At 42.3% G+C, this 5,833-nt stretch overlaps 1 long non-coding RNA gene across 1 annotated transcript; it reads left to right on the top strand.

The window, feature by feature from the left end:
- Positions 1-467: 467 nt before the first annotated feature.
- LOC141107240 (uncharacterized) lies at positions 468-1,719 on the top strand. The gene is made up of 3 exons (XR_012235832.1): positions 468-533; positions 1,123-1,370; positions 1,458-1,719. It is a non-coding gene; the product is annotated as an uncharacterized lncRNA (long non-coding RNA).
- The last annotated feature ends 4,114 nt before the right edge of the window (positions 1,720-5,833 follow it).

Raw genomic sequence — 5,833 nt, 5'->3', positions numbered from 1 at the left:
CTTTTTTACTCCTCCGTGTTTGGATGAGTATTGTAAATATTTTCGATCGGGCTATTGTGACGAATCCCCCCCCTTTCCCCGCCCCCCCCCCCCCGAGGCGTGGGTGGCCAGAGCGGCTGCCCGGCACGGAAAGCCGCCCCAGGGATTTCTTTCCCTGGGGCGGCGCCTAGGGAGGTACTTGGGCGGTTCTCCATCTTACGCCCACTGCCTCCATGTTGCCACTCCGGTGGACATGCTCAGTCCGCCGGAGTGACACTTCCGTGCCGGTGGAGCGGGTGTGCGCGACGTTGCTCCAAACGTCATTGCGCTCGCGCATGCGCTGTTGGGGCGGCGCCGCGCATCCCCGCTTCGGGAGGTCTGTATAGGACGTCTCAGCTGACGGGCTCCATAACACAGCTGTGCCTCATTCTGACGCCAGCTGATTGGAGCCCGTACACCACTTAAACCAGCCTCACTCACTCACTGCTAAGGCGCTACACACGCCAGACGCTGGGTTGTGAGGCTGTCTACATGTTCACTTGTTCTCCCTAAAGGTATGTGATTTCTTTTATTCTTCCTTTATTTCTGTTTTTACCCTAGTATTATTGTCTCAAGCGTAGTACTACCCCTTCCCTTAGTCCTATAGTTATCATTATTATTATTTCTTCACTACTCCCTAGCCTGCTTTGGTCTCTGTCCTTGCAGGCGAATGTAATTACTCCCATAAGAAGCATTGTAGCAACATAATTGTTTCTCATATACTTCCCATATACCAGTGTGCTACACTTAAATAATCTACCCTAGCTGCTCGGATGTACAACTTTGGTACCCCTTAATATCTATGCATACCATATATTCATTTATAGGTATGCACTCTGTATTCATTTATTATTATTCTCTACCATTAACAACTACATATTAATACTCTTATATATATACTTTTTTTTTTTTTATTTTTCCCTATGCATTCCAATGCCAGACCCCTCTCATCAATCATTATTTAGTATACTTTTCGGTTGCACCGAGTCATAAAGTTTTTTGCCCGTACATGTAGCACTTTGATTATCGTTATTATGTACATCAGTCTATCTATTTATTCATTTCATTTTTTGTTTCGAACTATCTACACTGGATCTTTTTTAGAGACGCCTTCCTGTGACCTCAGCATACCGCTCTGGCCTGCGCATGCCCGGGTCGGGCGGGACGGGAGCACTGACATACTCCTCTATAGAGATTGCAACCTACCTATTTGCAGCCCCCACTACCTATGAATAAGCTTCTATACTTGCTATACTACTACTGCTCACTCCCACATCCTGCCCTTTCTCTGTGGTTTTCCTTGCTTTTAACAAAAATCTCCTTTCTACAAGCAAACAATTACATCCCATCAGGTAGGTGATCAATTGATCATTTTAACCTATCATTGGTAGTCCTACCACATTTGACTCCCTCCCTTTTTTCATTTTTTTCTTAATCAGTTCAGATGAACCCTTCTCTCTCAACTATGCCCCTGAAGAAGGACTTTATAAACAAAAAATATCCCGAAACGCGTCGGGCTTGAGAAGAGCATTCCACCATTACTCACTATTTGATGTTCATCATGTCCACTATGTAGTTCTACTATGTTACTCTAGATATCTATTGCTTGTTTTTTAACATTTGTATTTTTCAACACGAATAAAATCATATGTCTTTTTACTATGTATAACGTCTTCTACCTTTATACTTTTTCTTTATCTATGCAAGTGCCGGGAAAGTCCACTTAGGGGAACCCATTGTTTTGTGTTTATGCATTTTTGGACGTGGCACGGCTTTCCTCCTAAACAAGTTGGTCACCCTCTCTCTGTTTAATGTTTCTCTGGTAGCAAATACCACTCCCCGCTCGACCAACGAACTTTAGGTCATTGTATATATATATACTAATCAATACCACCATCGGGGATCTTATCTCTCCCCCCTCCCCGGAAAGAAGTTTTTACTCCGTCCCTATCTTTCCCTACACCCCCTTAATAAACTTTATCTTTTAATATATCCCCATAAAATGGCTTCTGAAACGGAGATCTCATACTTTGAAAATATATTTTTGGGTCAAGATTGGGAAACCCTAATGGAACAATATTTAGATAAATTTGGCGACAGTGATCGAACCGAAGCAGAGATTTCCTCCTTGTTCTTTAAACTTGCCAAGAATTTAGAGAAAAAGTCCTCATTCTTTTGGCATATCAGGTCATTTCAAGACTACCTGAAGAGCGATATGAACCCGTTGGGTCTCCGCGTCCAGATCTTTCCAACTCTGGAGGATCTGGACGCGGCCTTCAAGTCCACATGGGAGAATGCTCTACAGACATGCTCACGCAATCTTATGCAGATACTAATAGATGAATATACAAAAAGATCTTCAGTATTGGACATTGAAATCACCAAGATTTGTGAACAACTAAAAAAATTTAAGGCACACCAATCAGTCTCTATCAAAGAGAAAAAACTCAAAACCCATCTTGAATCCTTTAATAAAAACATTCTTATTAAGAAAAATTCCAAATTCCACAGGGATAAAAACGCATTTGAGGCCGGTAAGGCCTACAAATGGAATCAAAACAACCAGACAACTAGGTATCCAAATATACCTCAGAATCCCCCTTCCAATAAACCTCCGTCACACATTCCCCCGCTCATTACTCCTAAAGTAAAACCCTCCTCTGGTACCAAACGCCAACTCTCTGGCGATCCTACTCAAGACCAGAAATCTAAAAAATCAATTTCAGAAAAGAAATCCAATCTCCCCATTTCTGCACATCCTGACAACATCACTAAGGGATCCTTGTCCAATCACCCAACACAGGCATACCCATCACTTGGAGGAGAGTGATACAACCGATCTGATCGATCAAATAGACCTTCCCCGTATCCTTCAACAAATAGATAACTCAGATGTTCAATCACATTCGGGCGCCTCCAAATTAAAGAAAAAATCGGACCTTTGCCCACCCCCTAGCACTTATCCGAATGCAGCAGCTTTTCTCAAATTGGTCAATAATGACCTGGATAAACTCAAAATCAAAAAGCAAGGACCCTCTAATCTTAGCCCAAAAGAACTACAGGCACTAGATTCTTTGAAGGCAAACGATACAATCACCATAAAACCTTCTGATAAGGGAGGAAATGTTGTGGTTTTGGACAACAACCACTATATCAAGATTTGTAAAAAAATTCTCAACAACGCTGACTGGTACCGCCGCATGCCAGCCTCCATTGTTGAGAAGTACAATAAAGAATTTTACGCATTGGTCGACTCCGCTTTCCTCAATAACACCATCAGTAAATCTACTTGGTCTTTTGTGAGAAACAACTTCCCCAAGACCCCCACATTCTACGCACTCCCCAAAGTGCATAAGAACCTGATAGACCCACCGGGTAGGCCTATAATTTCAGGTGTGGGTTCAATAAGCGACAATGCTAGCAAACTTGTTGACGAATATCTTAGGCCCCTTGTGGTGTCTTTGACATCTTATGTAAAGGACACTAGCCACTTTTTACAAATCTTGGACCATTTACCTGTCTCTGATCGAGCTCTCCTAGTCACCATTGACGTGGAGACGCTCTACAGCTCCATTCCACATGAACTTGGTTTGGCAGCAATCAGACATATACTCCAACAAAAATTGGACTCCGATCCCATTTACAATGAATTCATCATCGAACTGCTCGAGTACATCCTCACCCACAATATTTTCACCTTTCTTGGCTCCCACTACCTCCAGGTGCAGGGGGTAGCTATGGGGACATGTTGTGCCCCGTCTTATGCCAACCTGTACCTGGGGGAGTGGGAGAAAGCCCTCCTCTCTGACGGGAATCTTACTCAATATACAAACCACATTCAAGGGTGGTATCGATACATAGACGACATTTTTGTCGTTTGGGAGGGTCCCTCGGATGTACTCGAGCAGTTCATACTTAGGATGAACAAAAATGATTTTAACTTGACATTCACCATGTCCTTTAACAATACCCATGTAACTTCTCTAGATATTGAAATCTTTAAGGATGGACAGGGCAAACTTTCTACCAAGCTATTCAGAAAAAGCACTGCCGGCAATACCATATTACATGCTGCTAGCTTCCACCCTAAACCTCTAATTGACTCCATACCTTACTCCCAATACATTAGGATCAAGCGCAACTGTACAGACAATCAAACCTTTCTCACAGAAGCTTCTGCCCTTCGAGATAGACTGTTATTACGCGGCTATTCCCATAAATCTCTCAAAAGGGCCTTCCAAAAAGTCACTAACAAACCCAGACAAATGCTCCTCCATTCCACCAAACAACAAAGAGACACACACCAACTCAGTATTATCACTACATACAACCAACAACATCGTCAAACTAAAAAGATAATTGAAAAATACTGGCATTTATTGGCCCTTGACTCCAGCCTGGGCCACTTGGTTCCAGAAAAACCTCACTTCACCTTTAGAAGAGCCACTTCTATTGGTGACCAGATTACTAAAAGTGAGTTCAGACTATCGACAACCCATTGCAAATACAGGAGTACTTTTGCCTGCGGTTCGTGCCACTACTGTGGTTACATGTTGACTCAGAGAAATCCCACTCTCCCTAACGGGAAAACTTTCTTTCCAAAACATTTTGCGAACTGCAGAACCACTGGAGTGGTTTATCTACTCCAGTGCAACTGCGGTTGCTTCTATATAGGAAATACTAAGCTTGAATTTTGGCGAAGAGCATATAGGCACATTCTATCCATGAAAACAGCTGATCCTGATCTTCCTCTGGGTCGACATGTAACACTGGTACATGGAGGCAAATTCCCCTCTATAAAATTTCTAATCTTGGATCGTATACACCCTAGCCCCAGAGGGGGCGACTGGAATAAAATCTTACTCCAGAGAGAACTTAAATGGATCCATTTACTCTAGGCTACTACACCCCCAGGCCTCAACGAGACGGTCTGTTTTAAACCCTTCTTACAAGGCTTTAATTCTGGAGGAATGGAAAAATAAGATTACGGTCACCCCTAGTGTATATCCCTTTTATTCCCTTCTCCTTCCCCCCTTCCCTCTCCTTCCCCCTTCCCCCATTTCTCCCTTTTCCAACACCCTTTTTACTACTCGCCACTCCATTTCTTTTCCTCCCCCTTTCTATAATGGGTCCATTACTCTAGTCTCCGTTTTCCTTATTGTATATTATAGCTGGTTGTTTCTCTTTTGTCATTACATTTTGTACACCAAGCTGTATGTCTGCCACATACATGTTTCCCCCCCCTTCCCCTTTTTTTTTTTTTTTCTTTTCCCACAACCCCCCCCCCCCTTTAAATTGATCACCTACTTACTACTCCCCCTAAATTATTCATCATGTAACTGATTTTTTCAGTTGTTACCATAGGGGACCATGTACTGGACACACATTCAGCTTGGTTGGTTCCTTATTGGAACCTTTTCTTTGTTTATATATCATTTGTTTTTGTTTGCTACATATCCTGTGTTAGCATTTGCATATCCATTATTTTTGTTAGGTCTTTTGTTACCTATTGCCCTTTTTTTTTTTTTTTTGTTCACGATTCTGCATATTACAACTAGTCGCATACAGGCCTTAAGATGCCTGTCTGCCTGTACTGTAGGCTATTACACTGCTGAATATTCGATCATGTTTGTCCTCTTTTATATATAAAAAACACCTCTATCTCCAAGCATCACCCAGTTCCCTCGTATATATATATTTCTCTAAAGAAACCACTTTGATCTGGTATTGGTGAGTGTTGAGCCTATACCTTCTTTATTTCGTCCAATACTCCTTATGCCTTTTTTTCAATCTCCTTTTTTACTCCTCCGTGTTT

This window comes from Aquarana catesbeiana, linkage group LG09, assembly GCF_042186555.1.
Source record: "Aquarana catesbeiana isolate 2022-GZ linkage group LG09, ASM4218655v1, whole genome shotgun sequence".
Taxonomy (NCBI): Eukaryota; Metazoa; Chordata; class Amphibia; order Anura; family Ranidae; genus Aquarana; species Aquarana catesbeiana.
Note: the sequence above shows the minus strand (reverse complement) of the source record. Positions and strands in the feature narration are given on the sequence as shown.